Source organism: Pelodiscus sinensis, chromosome 27, assembly GCF_052426305.1.
Source record: "Pelodiscus sinensis isolate ZL-2025 chromosome 27, ASM5242630v1, whole genome shotgun sequence".
Classification (NCBI taxonomy): Eukaryota; Metazoa; Chordata; order Testudines; family Trionychidae; genus Pelodiscus; species Pelodiscus sinensis.
The window spans coordinates 14,293,308-14,310,023 of NC_143078.1; the positions used below are offsets into that span (position 1 = coordinate 14,293,308).

The 16,716-nt window shown below is 58.4% G+C and overlaps 1 protein-coding gene across 10 annotated transcripts in view; it reads right to left on the bottom strand.

The window, feature by feature from the left end:
• SYT2 (synaptotagmin 2) overlaps positions 1 to 16,716 on the bottom strand; it is a 130,870-nt gene that overhangs the window by 47,868 nt on the left and 66,286 nt on the right. Inside the window, exon 1 of one of the 10 annotated variants that reach the window (XM_075910217.2) lies at positions 9,003 to 9,140. The exons of 7 other annotated variants lie outside the window; for them this stretch is intronic. The gene's annotated coding sequence lies outside the window, so the exon portion shown is untranslated. Of the gene's footprint in view, positions 1 to 9,002; positions 9,141 to 16,716 lie in introns of those variants that run through there. 2 more of the 10 variants (XM_075910214.2, XM_075910212.2) reach the window with 2 other exon arrangements.

Genomic DNA, 16,716 nt, shown 5'->3' on the forward strand with positions numbered 1-16,716 from the left:
ACGATGGACTTGGAACTGATCCAAAGCCCGGAGAAATCGACGGAATGGGCTCTGGATCAGACCCTACCCGCGCGATTCCGGCCCCACCGCGGAGCTCAGCACTGCTGTTTTATAGGGCGGTAAAACCAGGCGGCCACAGCGCTGCCCCCGACGCATTTACATTCCAGACTCAACAGCCTACCTGAAGCGAGGTGGGGGAAACAGAGGCACAGAAAAGTGAAGCGGTTTGCCAAGATCACTGGCAGAGGGGGGATTAGAAGGCAAGTTGTGTGACTCCCAGCAGCGCCCTACCCATAAGGCCACCAGGAACGGAGGGGCTGCAGGTGTATGGGTCAAAGGGAAGCATTTACACAGAGTCTGGATTTGCGGCGCCAGTTTGGGCTGGGATTCCACCCAGGTAGCTGCTCCCCAAAAACTACCCCGAGCCCCTATAAATAACTCGGCTGCTGCCACCAGAAAGGTTACGGGAGCTACTTCCAGTCCGCTGGGATCCGGGTCTCCAGGTCCTTGAACTCTAGATCCCAAGATTCATGGAGAAGCTTTTCTGAAGTGTCTTCGGTCATTACGCTCAGAACGACTGGCACGCCGGCTCCCTGGCAGCCGTCCCTGGGACACGCTTCCTGACACCCCCCCAGCTCACCTGGCACCTACCCAGACCAGAGTGCTGCACAGGGCCAGGGAAGAAGCCCTGGGCCTCCCTGTAACAAGCCGGCCGCAGTCAGTGCAGAGTTCAGCCCCCCACTTGAACCAGCGCAGGCTGGGAACTCCGCAAGGGGACTCTTGGGACGCCGCGCGCGGGAACCGCAGTTCGCTGTGTAGACAGGCCGACCCCGTCCAACCCCGTCAGACAGAACGAGACGGCTCGGAAAGGCTGCTCAGCAGAATTACAGGCAACTGACGACTGAATCCTCTCCCTTCTAAAAAGATATCCTTTGGTATATATGGTTGTGACTACTTTCTTCCACTATTTGATCTGAGGAAGTGGGTCTGGCCCACGAAAGCTCATCGCCTAATAAACCATCTTGTTAGTCTTTAAAGTGCTACATTGTCCTGCATTTTATTTCTCTACCTGTCCCTCCTGCCGGCGCTTGCCCCGGGGAGGATAAAAGGTGGCCTGCCTGACAAATCCATGCTCTTCCCTTGATACCCCCCAGCTATTGTTCTGTGCCCCCCACCCACACCCACACACTTCCCTGCACCCTGTGAAACGAACGGAAATGTTAAGGATCTTGGAGGACGCCGAAGGCGGCGACGTGTCCTGGGGAACAAGGCAGAGCGAATCGGCTGCAGCATAAATCAGTTCAGCTGCCTCTTTGGAGTCACTAAGGGTGTTTAATGCAAAGGACTCGGAGTCCATTATAAACCATCCCAGGCTGCTCGGGCACCAGAGCTCAAGTCTAATTTAATTTCATTTTATCCCCGCATTAATTTTGACTCTCAGTGGCTGACAGCACCTCACAGGGGCCTGAAACGCATCGGGCCAGATCCTCAGCAGGAGTGAAACCGGCCGGGCTGGCGATGCAGCTCCGTCTCCTCATCATGGCAGCAGCGTGGGGGGCTCGAAGGGAGGAACGGGGGGGGCCACAAAGCAGCAGCAGCAGGCCGTTGGGAGTGACATAAGGACGTTACATGTCGTTTAATCAACTCATCGACTTGTCGATGGAAAATCGAGTAGTCGATAAGCGGGGGAGCGGCAGCGGGGTGAGCTCATAGCCCCGGGAGCTCACCCTGCAGAGGCTCTGCCTTTTAAATGTATTAAAAGCCACCGGGCTCTGAATACATTCAAAAGCCTGAAGCGCCGCGGGGGGGGAGGCGGGAATCAGCTGTCCTGGCTCACGCCGGCTCCCCCCGCTGCGCTTCTGATTTTTAAGTGTATTAAGAAACAGCAGGTTCGTAATACGTTTAAAAAGCAGAGGCGCAGTGTCTGGGGCTGTCCTGGTTTGCACCCGATCCCCGCTATCCCCTGCCCCCCGTGGAGACTGTGCTGGGGAGAAGCAGCTTTTAAGCTGTCTCCCCCCAGCACCAGCTCTGATAGAGGCAGCAAAGGGGGAGAAGTGACTGGGTGAGGGACTAGTCGACTAGCCGGCAAGCTTTTGCTTATCAGATAGTCAAACAGCCTCGAGTGCCAAAGCCCAGGTGTGGAGCCCGGCTCCCTGTACAATGCACGGGGCCAGGAAGGGTGCATCGACACAGCCTGCAGCAGCGAGCCTTCTGGCCCCGGCCACAGACCGGGGCTCAGTGGCGCAGGAACATCTGGAAGAGTGGGAGTGCAGAAATCCTCCCCCTTGCCCTGTCCTGCCCCCTCCGAGGCCGGGAGCAAAGCCCTGGCATGGGATGGGCAGCAGAGCCCCATCCGGGGCTGCCCTAGCACCTAGGCACTCCCTCCCCCCCCGCCCGTGCCCTTTCTGGAGGGCTGCAGCTGCGCATACCGGGGCGTCTTCCTCTGACTCCCAGGGAACCGAGGGGACACTGCTCGGCTGGTTCCTCTCGCGCCTGGCAGGCTCTGGGAGTTAGAGGAAGAGCAGCAGCGACCCGGCATGTGCGGCTGCAGGCCTCCGCCCTCCCAAAATGGCACCCTTGCCCCCCGCACTCACTGCTCCATCCCCGGGCCCCTCCACCCTTAGCCCTGACTCCTGCACCCCCTCACCCTGCGCCCCTATGCACTACATGCACGTCCTCTATTCTTGCGGTACCTTGATGGCCACCCTACCACCCCCCACCCCTCGGCCTGGGCTCACACGAGCGCCCTGAGCACAGCTGGCACATGGCAGCTTGGCCGGGAGCACGGGCTCTGAAGCCCTGCACCCCTCGCTCCCTTGTAAACCCCCGAGCACGCCCCTTCCTGGGAGATCCAGCATCTCAAGCAATACCCCTGGCTTTGGCTCCACAGCCCCACAGGCGAGCCTGCCCCCGGACTGCCACAAGGTAACCGGACTGGTCACCTCTCTCTCGGCCTCAGTTTCCCCAGTGGCAAACCAGAGACGGTGACTCTAACCTTCCTCCGGGCGGGGGAGGGGGTTTGCCGAGCACAGTCGGGAACAGATCGAGTGCTACAGACGTGCTGGCGCAGACGGGCCAGACTGGCATCTCCTCGGGCTCTATCGCACTGCACTGGAGCCCGCAGTGCTTCTGCCTGGGCCACTACAAAGGGCTCTTAGCCCACCCACAGAGATCTCCGGCTTTGAACTGCATGTGCAGGCAGGGGAGCCGACAGCCTCTGTGGGCCCCTGGGCAAGACGGGGGGGACACGCTCTGCAGGGGCAGGGCTGGGGGAAGCCAGCCCTCAGCGCTGCCTGGATTGTGGGCCCCCCCACCGCCCTCAGAGCCTCCCGGAGCGCACAGTGCAGCACTCCGGCGGCCAACATCTGCCGCAGTAGCAACAGTCCTGGGCCCCTTTGACTCGCCAGGCCCCGAGACAACTGTCCCCTTTGCCCTTCCCCCGTCGGCGGGCCTGTGTGGAGGCACCTTCCTTTTGATAGACCTGCTGTGCCGCAGTGGGGGGCTGTCTGCTCTGTAACCCGGGGTCCCCCCGCGCTGTGATGGGAGATTCCCACTGACTCCCCCACGTCCCAGCCTGAGCAGATACCAAGGCTCTTCCCAGGGGAGAGACAAAGGAAGGGAGGCCTGGGGGGCAGGATCCGGGGCTGGCCAGTTTTTGGCTGGGCTGACATGAAGAGAGGAGACTAAGCTGAGTCCTGAGGGGCCAGGGGCCTGTGGCCCCCACCCCAAGGGGTCTAAGGCTGCCTGGCCCTGACTCCTGTAACCACATCACCTCTAGGCTGGGCGTATCCTGGAGACGCAATGACCCCTCTCTGTTCGACCGGCTGGCGGAGTCTCATCTTGCTGCGGACGGGGTGCAGGATCGGGGGCTCCCCGACGCGCCGTCCCACCTGCCCAGTCCTCCACGAGCCCCCTCTGCCGTGACCTGGATGAAGGAGCCGGGGGGGCTGTTTAGCGCCAAGCTGAGCGTGCGGCTTGCCCTACGTTCGCTCCAGCCACGGATCTGCAAGCGAGCCGCTGCAGAGGACCTGACAGGCAAAGACACGCACTTGGGTTCTGCTCCAGAGCTGGACTAAGGTGGGGGGAGACCATCCCGTTGGGTCCATCACCCCAGAGGTTCTCAACCTTTTCCCTTCCAAGCGCCGCCCCCCCCCCATGCTATACAGCCCCCCTGTCACAGAACAACTGATTCCCGGATCCCCAAGCCAGGGCCAGCAGGGAGCTTAGCTGTTCAGGGTTCCGCTTCAGCCCTCGATGCAGCTGGACTTCACCTTCCTGCCCTCGGCCCCAGCAAGCCTCACGCTGGTCCTGATCGGCCAACCCCCTGAAACCTGCTTGTGACCCTCCCCGGGGTCCCTGCTGAGCCTCCCCCGTGCTTCCGTCCCCTCTCTCCTCCTCCGTGCTCAGAGTCTGGGGCTGTCTACACCCAGCTCCTCTCTTCTGGTGACTTTAGGAGCCCCTGCGGCGGCAGGGCGCCCACGCAGCACAGTCCGAGGGGAAATCTAGGATGGAGGCCGACTGCCAACGACCAGCTGCACATCCCCCCCCCCCCCTTCCTCTTGGCCGCAGCGACCCCTGGAAACCCCCGAAGTGCTGATGCTTAGCAGACGGCCAGAGGAAAAAGAGCAGCCTCTAGTCGCGCTTCCCCTCGGCCCTCTGCTGCATCCGCAGGCCACACGTCGGCAGCAGCGTCTGGCTTTAAAACCGGTTGGGAGACTCCGTGCAGGTTTGACACCACAGCCCCGGCACGCTGCTGCCCATGCTACTGCCGCCTGCCCTCTTGCTGCCGGCTAAGGGCATGCCGCCTGCCAGGTGCCCTGCCATCCTCCCGGTGCATGGCTGAGCCTGCGCCCCAGTAGCCTCCCTGCCCCAGCCCATGAGCTGCCCACCCACCTTGCTCATAAGGCCCCTCCCCTGCAGACCAGCCTGCTCTGAGTCTCTGCTAGCAGGGCAGCTGAGCTAGGGATGTTAAAATGCCTTTAACTAGGTAACCGTGCAACTGCTGGAAATTTCAACGGTTACACAATTACACAAGGGGAGCAGTCGGCTTCCCGGGAGCCGGTGCACACGAGGAGTCAATTTTTAAGCCGGTTTTCCGCACGTACTGGCCCCCTGCTGCCTCTATGCCAGGAGCCTGCATGTAACCGTGAATGGTCCAGCCTCATCAGTTAACTGTGCGCACAGTTACACTTTCACCTCCCAAATCTGCACCCAAACCCAGCAAAGCCAATGGCACACTCGCCTCTCCTTACGGGGTGCCTGAGGGCAGCTCTGCTTGCCCCTCTCAGCCCCCTTCGGGGACCCCAAGTCCCGCTGCACCCTGACTCAGCAGCCACGTTGCTGGAAAATCAGAATTTCCATCCCATGCAAAATTCGGATGGTGCAGTGAAGTGTCCGCACAATCCCAATGAAACATTTCAGCATTCCCAGTCTGACCTGGGTCACTGTCCCCGCACCAAGCAATGGCGCTGCCGTACCCAATTCACAGTCCACTGGGGTCAATTTCATGGTCAGAGGATCAAACGGCAAATGTCCCGATGTCAGCTCTTTAACGCTGAGATTTCACATGCTGGAACTGACCCAACCTTGAAGGCAGCAGTGCCAAAGTGAAGGTGGCAGAGTAGGATAGCCCTTTGCACGGCTCCTGGCAGGGCGCCTGGCCACCACCCACCGCACTGCAGCCTCCCAGTCCTGAAGGCCTCCCCATCTTGCAATGCCACCCTACAACCCTGTTTTGGGTTGGGATCCCCCATTGGAGAAACACTGGTCTCTGCTGTCAAATCTGGATAGTAGAATGTAAAAGTCCACAAGGCTCTGTCTACACTGGCGCGATCTTGCGCCAGAGCTATGCAAATAAGGCTAAGTGTGGAATATTGCCGAGCCTCATTTGCATACCTAATGAGCTGCCATTTTTGCGGAAGAGGCTCTTGCACAAGAAGGAGCTGTCTACACTGCCCCGTCTTGCGCAAGAAAAACCCTCGTTAGGCTGATTATTTTCAGGACTAACAGCATTGCGCAAGAGGGTTTTTCTTGCGCAAGAAGGGGCAGTGTAGACTGCTCCTTCTTGCGCAAGAGCCTCTTCCGCAAAAATGACAGCTCATTAGATATGCAAATGTGGCTCGGCGATATTCCACGCTTAGCCTCATTTGCATAGCTCTGGCGCAAGATTGCGCCAGTATAGACATAGCCCAAAAGACCAGATTTCATGGCCATGAATTTGATAGAGCCCTATTGATGGGAGTTGTAGTTTGCATGCCTCAAGCGCCCAGTCTCCCAGATGGGCAGAAATCCCTGCTCAGACTACATCTTCCACGATGCACCACGTTGGTACTAAGAGGGATGATCGTGGTGCATTATAGGAGACGTAGCCCAGCCAGGTAGCCTGACCCATAGAGGAGAATGCAGACAGCAGGCACTCCGATGACACAGGCAAACAGAGGTGAATGTCAAACTGCTCTGAAATTAAACACGGCCATTCAGTTTGGCAACCAAAGTGTTTCCATTCAGCTGTCCCAACCTGGAACAAAACATTTTGTTCAGATTTTCCCAACAGACAATTGAATCATTTTGGCACAACTGAAATCTGCCTGATGTTGAAGAAACATTTCGATGGGAAATTTCCAACCAGTGCTTAGTTAGATGCCTGAAGCTCTGACTTGCCAATGGACCAACAGGAACCAGTGACACTTGCACCAAACGTAGCTGGCTCCCGCCCTGACACAGCACCCCAAAGATCTCCCCCAACTCCCCTGTCAGGCTGCGCCGCATTCATCTCTCTTTGCCTGTGTCCCACTGCTGATGTGCTAAAGGGAATGGCCACAGTTTCAGTAAAAAACTTTGCTTCCTGTCTCACACTGCAAAGTTTGCTGCTGAAAAGGCGCCATGTCCCACCTCAGAGGTGGCTGCATGTCAGTGACTGGTGATATGGTCCCTTGGTCGGTAGAGGATGCTCCACATATGTGGGGGAGCACCGTCCACCCCGTTTTGAATCACACGATCCTGCTGTACGCTGGCACAGAGTACACACTGGCTGTGAGTATCAGACACTAAGCCCTGGGGAACCACGCTGTTTTGTACATAACAATATAACTCTTAGCTCTGACATCACCCTCCCCATTGGGAGAGTTCAAAGTGCTTTACAAAGGAGGTCAGTATTATTTTCCCCCATTTTATCCAGGGGAAACCGAGGCAAGGGTTTGCCTCTGCTGCTAATGTCGCAACGAAGGGCATTATGTAACATCACGGCCGAGAGCAGGGCTGGATCTCATCGATCAATCCGGAGGTAACGGTTTTTTCTGGATTTACACCCAGGTGAATGAGATCAGAATCTGGTCCAAAGAGGGGAGGTTAAAATGGAACATGAACAATGCAAGAGGCAGTGCCTGAAGGACACTGAGCACATAGACACCCCCTGCGCCCTCCCCAAGTCACAATCCTTCCTAGCCTTCCCTGTTCCCTGCCACTCACTGTCTGGCCCCAGCTGCCTCCCGGCCAGCCCCCTGGGCGAATCGCCAGGCTACTGGGTCTCTCAGAACTGGGACTGGCCATGCTCTAGGGCGCATTGCCCACTAGGCGGATCCACGAGCTTTGCAGGCAGATGTGAGAAGCCCAGCAGGAGAGCTCTGGGGGTGCTGGGCACAGCCAGACCCACTGATCTCCCTGCCAGCAAGAAAGGCTGGGGGGGGGGGCATGCAGCAGGGATAGCAAGGGGAGGCTGTGCGGTGTGCCAGGGCTGTCTCCCTCTGTGGGGGAGGGGAGTATCGTGTGTGTGGGGGGGGAGTCCAAGGGATACGAAGGAGGAACGGGGGCTGGCGGGAAGATGGATAAACTGAAGACAAGCCTCACTGCGGGAGTGTGGCCTAGAGGTTAAGTCAGGGAGCAGAACAATTCCTGGCTCTGATACTGAATTGCTCTGAGATGTCGGGCAAAGCCCTTCTGTGCCTCAGTTTCCCCACCTGTAATGTGGGAGAAGACTCTGCGGGGAGCTGCCAGAGGTGCTTGTAAAGAAAGGATGGCTCAGTACCCAGGGCCCTTGCCTGGTCCCCGAGTGTGTCACTGCGCTACTCTGCAACAGTCTCACTGTGTGACCTTGGGCGAATCTCTTAGGATATGGCTATGCTGAAAAAAAAAAACCCAAATCCCACGGCAGCGAGTCAGGGGGCCAGCTCTACCGACTCAGGCTCATGCCACGGCACTAAAATCAGCAGCCCAGCCGTTCCCTCGGGGGCTGGAGCCGTGCTGGCTTCTTGCGGCACAGATTTACCCCGAGTCTCCTTGGGCCTCAACACCCCCCCCCCGTGTAAAACGAGGCAATGGCTCTTCCTGGCGTGCCAGGGACAATGCGCTAGTGCCTGCCAGGTGCTCCAGCCAGGGCAGTGCCAGAGACAGAAGGATGCCGGCGGATCCGGATTGCAAGGCAGCAGCCTGGGAACTGCTCCTGGCTGAGGGGTCCTGCCACAAACTACCTCCCCCCCCCGCCCCGAGTGAAGCGCCCAGGGCCCCTTAACCCAGCACGGCAGGGCACGGCGCATGGCTGCAGCAGGCAGGACAAAGTGCAGTGCGGAGCACAGCGCTGCCAGGGCGGGGAGGGGGGAGGAGAGTCCTGGCTGCCCGCCTGCCCTTTGCCAGGGGCGCTCGCCTTGGTCAGGCAGGTCCCGCTCGCCCCCGGGCAGGAGCAAGCGCAAGGGGGGGGGGTCCAACTTCAGAACAGGGGCAGAGCCCGAGGGGCACGCGGGGCCAAGTCACACCGGTGTGAACCCGGACTGAGCCCCGGCTCTGGCGCTGAAGCTGCTCCGGGCAGCCCCCTGCGGCCGTGCGCCCCGTGCCGCGCCCGGTGCCAAGCGCGCCGCAGCGCCTCGCCTCCCCGTGCGCTCAAACTTCCACGGCAGCCCGTGCGCCCGCCCCCGTCCCCGTCCCCTCCCCGGCTGGCGGCCCTTCACCTGGGGGGGGTCCCCTGCCCGGATCCCAGCGCCGCGCTCCCACGCCCGGGGGGCCCGGCTTACCGGGCGGTGCGGCGGCCGCTGCCTGGCGGAGCACTGCAGAACTTGGGCTCCAGCGCCGGCCAGCCCGGCTGCAGCGCCCCCCGCCCCCGCCTCCTCCCCGCGCTGCGGTAGCGCCGGCCCCGCTCGCCCTACGCTGCATTGTGATGCCTCTCACATCCCGCTGCATCGGCTCCCGCCCGCGCCCCGCCAGCCTCTGCCCGGCCCGGGAGGGGGCAGCGCCGGGGGGTCCCGGGGGGTGGGAAGAGCGCGCGGAACTTTCGAAAGCTGCGGTGAAGGGGGGCGGGAGCTGGGGCTGTAAAAGGCACAAGTGAGCTGGGGGGGGGGGGGGGGACACGCAGGCCTGTGGCTGTGTGCGAGCAGCGTGGGGTGCGTGGCGCTGTGTCCACGGGGGCATGTCTGTTGGGGTGCATGGCACGGCGAGTGCGCGGCTGGATGGCGCACGGTACTGCGTGTGCATGCCAGCGTGGCTGTTGCATGGGTGCATGGCAGGCCCGTGTGAGTGACGGCGTGCTGCATCACCCTGTGTGTGCACGCATGCATGGCTGGAGGCTGCATGACAATGCGTGTACATGCGTGTGTCTGTGTATGTGTGTCTAGATGAGTGCATGGCTCTGTGTGTGCATGGGTGTCGATAGGTGTGTGCGCACGGGTTTGTGTCTGCATGTGTGTGTGTTTGAATGAGTGTATGGCACTGTGTGTACATGAGTGTGGCTGTTTGGATAGATGTGCATGTGTGCGTGTCTGGATGGTGCATCACACTGTGTACATGCACATGGGTGCATGTGTCTGCGTGCACACACCTGTGGGCCCGTGCCTGTCTGTGTGCCCACGTGTGCACGCATGAACATGTCAGCGTGGATGCCTGTGCATATCACTCTCTCTCTCCCCTTGCAGGAGCGAACTTGCACTTGCCTGGATTTCTAATGCAATTAATTAGACTCTGCACTTAGCTCACTGCAGAGGCCAATGCAGTTACACCAGCAGCTACACGGCCCTGGAGATTTTCCTCCAGATTTTTCTTCTGATTGTTTTAGGGCAGAGCCCGATTCCCTCCCGTGTGATGCTTTTGCACATTTTTGCAAACGCTTAGCCCAGCAGCCCTGGTGTTTTTCTCAAGGCAAGGAGTGGGGGGGAGGGGAGAGGAAAATACAGCCCCCTAGAGAAGACTGGGGGTGGAGGGATTCTGTGTCCTAGATTGCAAGGCCCAAAGGAATCACTGATCACCTTCCATACCGCAGGGTGGAGACCTCAGCCAGCGTTTCCCACAGCCGGGGCAGCAAGTGGTGGGAGAAAGCCGGAGAGGGCGTGAGAAGAACACTGCTTGAAGCGCACCCGGGCTGGTGTTGGGGATGGGGCAAGCTGGGGTACTTCCCCCCACCCGCACATTACGCATTGTCTCCATCGTGCCCTGGCTGTGGCGGTGTGACAGCCGGGGGCACGGGTGCTGTTCGTCTGCCACGCTTGATGTGCAGACTGACGGCTGGAGCCTGCGCCCTGGCCCTAGGTCCGCGGTTCCAGTGGTTAATTCCCCTCCTTGGGGGAACGTCCTTTCGATTCACCTTCCAGCTCCTGGGCCCCACGCTCTACACATCCCCCTCGTGAGGGCCAGCTGGGGCATTCTAAAAGCAAAGGGGACGGATCAGGCATCAGAAAGGACATCAGTCAGTGCTGGAGGGGGAATTAGGGAAAAGAGGGGAAAATAAGCCTTCGCCCCCTCCTCATTCACCTGTTCCAAGGGGAGCGGCAGAGATGCAGCGGGAAGCAGAAGAGCCATTTGCCCGCTAAGCAGGGGTGTTGTCCGGCTGACTCTCCTGGTGCCCCGTGTTCCGATTCCTGCCCACGTCTGGGGCGCAAAAGAATGCAGAGGCTGGGGAGAGCAGAGCCCTCGGAGCACAACCAGCCTTTAGCTGACGGGACAGGCTGTTCCAATGGTCCCTGTCGAGCCTGCTGCGTTGGATTGATTTCTGGAAATAATTTATAATGCAATAAGAACGCAACCCCACAGCTAATGTGATAAGGAAGCGGGAGGAGGCCATAAAGCTGCCTTGGTGGAGCTAGCCGGCTGCAGCAACGCGGGCAGCCGCAAATTGCCATTGATTTTGATCCTATATCAACTCATTGATTCTATCCGGGGCCTGTCACGCTAGCCAGGCCGAGTCAGGGACTCCTCCTTTGCAGTTCGATCGGAGCACAGGCCAGGGGGCGGATGGCACGCAATTCACCTCCTCGCCTTTGGAGGTCACGTCCTTTGGAAGCGGGGGGCTGCTTCACTGCTCCCTGCCGCAGCGTCTCCCTTCTGCGCGTGGGAGCTGCCTAGAGGTAGCTCCTTCAGACCTGCAAAGGGTTTGCAAAATACTTCCACAGAGCAGCCTAAGAATCTTTCAATTCTGCCCCTGCTTCCTCTACTAGACCGGCCGGCTTTCAGGGACTCGCCCCTCCCTGCTCTTCCGGGGGAGAATCCCATTTCTCAAGGCCTGTCAGACGCCGTGCGGAATCCACGTCCATTTTTCATCTGCTTGGAAGTTTCTCACACATACAATTACGCGGCTTTGCAAACTTGACAGCGGGCAAACGTCCTTGGGAAAGCAGGCTGGAGCGGATTGCCCGGGCAGCTCTGGCAGACGCCGGGGAAGGGCTCTGAGGTTTGTGTCTTACCCCTGCTCACACAGTGTGGCTCTTTGCCCCCCTTGAGGGGCAAGACCGTGCCAAGTAGCTCATAAGTCTACTGCTGCCCCAAGCAAATACGGTTGCCAGATGGTCTCCCAAAAAATACCGGACACCTGGAATTTTTGCTCAAGCAAATCACAACCCCACCTCCCACAAACGCAGCTGGGAGTCTTTCCCCACGAAAGCTTATGCTCCAAACACTTCTGTTAGTCTATAAGGTGCCACAGGACTCCTCGCCGCTTCTTTAAACTCTGTTATAGTCCTAGCCTTCACAGCCTCCTGTGGCAAGGAGTTCCACAGGTTGACTACGCACTGTGTGAAGAAGAACTTTCTTTTATTAGTTTTAAACACTTCCTTTACGGACCTCACAGTCCTTCCGATTGAGCGCAGGACCTTCTCTCTTTGTGCCCGTGCCCAACGCCAACGGCTGCCCATGTCTTCGGGCGCCCCTGCAGAGATGCCGGTTGCAATCAGATGCAGCCCCAGTCACAGGTTAGCTTTTAGTGCCGACCATCTGGTACAGAGATCTTGTCGGCGCTCCCAAGCCGGGCAGGGCCGGGCGAGGGGTGTAGCTGGACGGGAGAGCTCCCTAACCAGCTGCTTGGGCAGAGGGAACTCACAGTCAGTAGTGGATCAACGCAGCAACAGGTGGTCTGGGCAGTACCCCTGCCAGCACCAATTTGGCCAGAGCAGATTGTGACCTAAAGCCCTGGCTGTTTGCTACAAACACACAGCGATAAACAAGGGCACTACCCCGATCTCCTGGCCACATGAACTGCAGCCTGTGACCTTCATTCCTGCTGGAGCGCCACTCGACCTTTCCCCCTTCTCGTCCTAAAAACGAATGTGGTCGATTACATAAGCGCCCTCTGCTTCGGGGGCTCAGCCGCAGCAGGCGTTCGGCCTGAGACAGGGGCAGACATTCCTACGTGCTCTGCACCTCACACCGAGACACTGGCTGTTAACCACCTGGTGCCTCAGTTTCCCACTGCTGTCTCAGGGATCGTTATTTGCCCTGTCTCTGCTCTATGTAGCCTGCGAGCTCTCTGGAGTTCTACAGGGCAGCAGGGTCCTGTGTGTCGCTGCATCCAACACCATGATGCACCCAACACGGACTTTCTAGTCACTGCAGCCAGGGGCAGCCCGTGCATACAGGCAGACGTGGCAGTCGCCTAGGGCGCGCATTAAACGGGGCGCCCAGTGATGATGCACTGCTGTTGTGGGCTTTGGATACGGGGACGCTGATAGCGCATTCCGCCTAGGGCTCCAGTTGCTGGAAGTTCATCTCGGAGGCGGGGGCGCTGATCCTCCTGGGGCTCCAGTTGCTGGCAGCCCCTCGCTGCACTTTGGGGTCTCCTCCATGGACGTCACGGCAGCTTCACTCCTCCTTGCATGAACGGGGTGCTGTGCGCAAGACACGAGGAGTCATTCTTCCGCTCTGCTCTGCGCGGGTTAGGCCTCCGTTGGAGTCTTGTGTCCCGTTCTGGGTACCATGTTTCAGGAAAGATGGGGGGAAATTGGAGAAGGTCCAGAGAAGAGCAACAAGAATGCTGAAAGGTCTAGAGAACATGAGCTAGGAGGGGTGACTGAAAGAACTGGGCTTGTTTAGTTTGGAAAATAGAAGACTGAGAGGGGACATGAGAGCCGTTTTCAAGTACCTAAAAGGGAGTCACAAGGAGGAGGGAGAAAATTTGTTCTCCTTGGCCTCTGAGGATAGGACAAGAAGCAATGAGCTTAAACTGCAGCAAGGGAGGTTTAGGTTGGACATCAGGAAAAACTTCCTACCTGTCAGGGTGGTTAAACACTGGAATAAGTTGCTAGGGAGGTTGTGGAATCAACATCACTGGAGATATGAAGAGCAGGTTGGACAGACACCTGTCAGGGATGGTCTGGACAGTGTTTGGTCCTGCCGGGAGGGCAGGGGACTGGACCTGATGATCTCTCGAGGGCCCTGCCGGTTCTACGGTTCGAGGATCTCTTTGCAGAGCGGGAGCAGCTAGCGGAGCGGTGGCAGTGCTGAACGTGAAAGGAACATGCGGAAAGCCTGAGCAGACGCATGGGATCCCCACACAGCTGCAGCACAATGTGGGTCTGCAGTAATAGCCTTTCCCTGCCTCTGGCACATTGCACCGAAGGAGCGCTCAAATTGCTTTACCCGCGGTAATGAACTGAGCCGCTCCGAGCGAGGGACGCAGGAATAGCCTTAATTAGTGCCATTGCTAAATGCGCGGGGATGCTGCCATCTGCCACAGTCCCCAGGACTTCCCGGCACAGCCAGCAGTCTCAGCACCAGGGCCGTGGGGCAGGAACCTGGGGGCGCTGTATCTGAAACGCACCGCCAGCGCGGGAGCGGAGTCCGGCCTGTTTGACTGGAGGCAGGAGCTGTCTCATTAAAGGGCTGTCGGAGGTGGCGCCACCCGCCGGACACATGCTGCAGGAAAGGATGCAAAAAATGCCAGTAAAACACCCGCTTGCCTTTGCCCTATGCCCTCCCGGGAGCTGCGCTGGCCAGGTTTTTCAGCAGCCTGCCACACCTAGCCCAGCGGCTGCAGTGGGAAGGGGAGACGGGGGCCAAGCAACCCTTTCGCATTTTTCTAAGGAAGCCTGGAAGGGTTTTGGTTTCACAATCCTTGCCTGATTCTTACCTTTCGAAACACAGTTTCCTCCGCTGTGCAGTCCCTGGACAACAACGGACAGATGAGAGCTAGCAGCATGCCAAGGGATACCAGCTACATGAGATCTGACTCAATGAACACGGGAAGGGGGTTGTATTCGCACTGTTCAACACTCTGGGCTGGTTTGGTTTGTGCGTGTGGCACCGATTTGACTCAAATGCTCCAAAAGACCCAGAAGAACAGAGCTCTATGGTAAAGATCTGCCATCCTTGCCCCTTTGAGGAAGGACTGCAAAGGTGCCACCCTGCCTGAGAACTCCAGGGGAAAACGCTCCCCTTATTTTTCTGAAGGCTTCCAAGTCCTCCCTCGCCATCCCAAAGACCCAGCGGTAATTCCCCCACCCTCTGTGGCCATGGGTAGGACAACCGAGAAGTGAGATAACTAATGAATATCCCTCTTCATTCTGTAGGGTGACCACGTGCACCAGTGACGGGCAGGTTAGAAAATGAAGTCAGACGGATGTGTCACCACCTACCACAGTCAGGTGCACACTCAGAGGTGGCTGCATTTCAGTGATGGGTAAGTGATCCCGATCAGTGTTCCCTGTAAGCTGGGCGCTTGTGCGGCCGCTCAGGAGAAATTCCAAGGCCTCCCAGCTGATTAGCAGAGCGCCCACAGCAAGGTTTTTTTTTTTTATCCCGATGGTGCATATTTGTCAGTGCACATAGAAAAATTTATTCTGCACATGAATGGGAAAAATCTACACATGGATGGGAAAGATTAGAGGGAACATTGATTCCAATGTACATTTTTTGTGCGCGCGCGCGCACACACACACACACACACACACACACCCTGCACTATAAAACAAGCAGTACTCATGCTCTGTAGAGCCCATAGCTTTTTACAAAGAGGAACTATCATCAGCTCCCATTTTACATATGGGGAAACTAAGGCACGGAAGCATTATTCATGGTGACCCACAAGGAGTTTGTGGCAGCATTGGGAACAGAACCCCAAGCTGACTCCCAGGCCAGTGTATAGGAAACCAGCCTATGCTGCCCCAGATAGGATAGTAGAACAACAAACTTACTATATCCAAATCCCATCCTGGATGGAAAAAATTCACTTGGTCACAGGGTGAGCCTGCCTTGCCTACGTAAATGCCTTGGGGCCAGGCTGGTCTCTCACTATGTGTATTTACAGGGTCTAGCACAATGGGACGTCTTCGAGCGATGCCGGCAGTATTGGCAGGGCGCCCTCTGGTCCAATGCGTCTCCCGGGGCAGCCACGTGGTGTTGCCGCTTTACAAGTGAGCCACGTCGTGGCCTCGTTTGTTTCCTCCCTTCCTTGACTCCCGCTGCCTCGCCCGGTGCCCGGCAGCAGAGCGCACAATATTCATCTATTGGCCTGTGCCGCTGCCTCGCCGCGCCGGGAGGGAGTTTACCGGAGAAATTAGAGCGACATTGTGGCGCGTAATTGAGTGCCTTTCCTGAGACTGTCTTCAGGCCTCGCTGCGTTCTCTGTGTCTTAAATGGATGAGCTAATTAACATAACGGATTGCTCCCCAGGACTAATATTTTTGCTGTCACACCCCCCACCGGCATGTTCTCATCTCTCCTCACCTGCAGGCTTGTTTCCCAGAGACTGTCGCGTCAGAGGGACCCTTCTAATCAGGTGGTCTGACCTCAGCAGAACCTCCTCCACCCGCTCCTGTACCACGCCCCGGCGGAGTTACACAGCGCACATGCAAGGGACAGTCAATCTACCATTTGCACTGGTGAAATCTGCAAGAGCCCCCTGCCCCGCTCCGACAGACACAGCGCTGTTTGCAAGCGCCACGTCACAGCGATCACGGCCTCTGTCTCCTGGCTTGGCCCCCAGGAACGTCATCGCCACACACCCAGCTGGCCCGCTGCTTTATCCAGCCCCCAACTCCCTCCGCTGAGTAACAGCCCTGAGGACAGCGCCGGCGTGGTGGGCAGGCAGGCCAACGGATTGGATTAAATATGCCCTGGACTATTTTCAAAGGACGACAGCTCCAAAAGCCAGTCTCCTGGGACACCAGGAGCCGCACCTCGTCTGGCCACACCCGGAACCACGCCGCATCCGGCCACACCCAGAACCGCGCCGCGTCCGGCCACACCCGGAACCGCGCCGCGTCCGGCCACACCCGGAACCGCGCCACGTCCGGCCACACCCGGAACCAATGATGTTTCCCAGGGTTATAGCTGCATTGGTGACCTTATTGCCAATGTAAGTCAGGGCTGGGTTACATTTATGTGGTCTTGTCCCAGCACTGCGGGGCTTGAAGGAGGCGGTCTCTCGCAGTCCCTCCCTGCCTGATGTTTCTAGAGCTCTAAGCACACAGCTTCCCAGTTCCTGGGTGGGGTTGTCAATAACGCTCAGCATCAGCTGACTCTGCCTTCGTC